Below are 566 nucleotides of genomic sequence, written 5' to 3'. Positions count from 1 at the left end.
TGAGAGGGGGTAGAGGGGAGGTCGCGGGAGAAGAGAGGAGGAGGCGGGCGGGGGTGCAGCTTCGGGGCTTGGCTCGGGGACGGCGAAGGAGGCGAGGGGGACGGCGAGGGGGACGGCGAACATGGGGGTCAGCGGGTGAGATCGATGAGGCAGGGGAGAGATTCGAGAGATTGGGGATTTAATTAGTGTATGACTAATCTAATGGCGCACCACCAACTCGTGCGCCATAAGTACGACTATTCTAATGGCGCACCAGCACCAGTTGCACCATTAGAATTTTGTTTTAATCTAGCCCACTAGCCCTATCTACAACCTAACCCTATCTACAACAGAACCCACCTACTAGCCCGACTGGTCAGCATGCAGCACACACACCAGGAGGCCCTGGGTTCGATTCCCAGGCTCCCCAATATTTTTTATGATTTTAAATGCTGTTTTTCATATTTTTTTGTGTTTAAATATGTTCAAACTTGTTTAAATCATAACAGTAATATTTTTTTATAAAAACAGTAATAATTTTTTAAAAAATATGTTCAATTTTGTTACTTGGAAATATCATCGGCGGC

Source organism: Triticum dicoccoides, chromosome 1B, assembly GCF_002162155.2.
Source record: "Triticum dicoccoides isolate Atlit2015 ecotype Zavitan chromosome 1B, WEW_v2.0, whole genome shotgun sequence".
Taxonomy (NCBI): domain Eukaryota; kingdom Viridiplantae; phylum Streptophyta; class Magnoliopsida; order Poales; family Poaceae; genus Triticum; species Triticum dicoccoides.
This window is presented reverse-complemented; position numbering follows the sequence as displayed.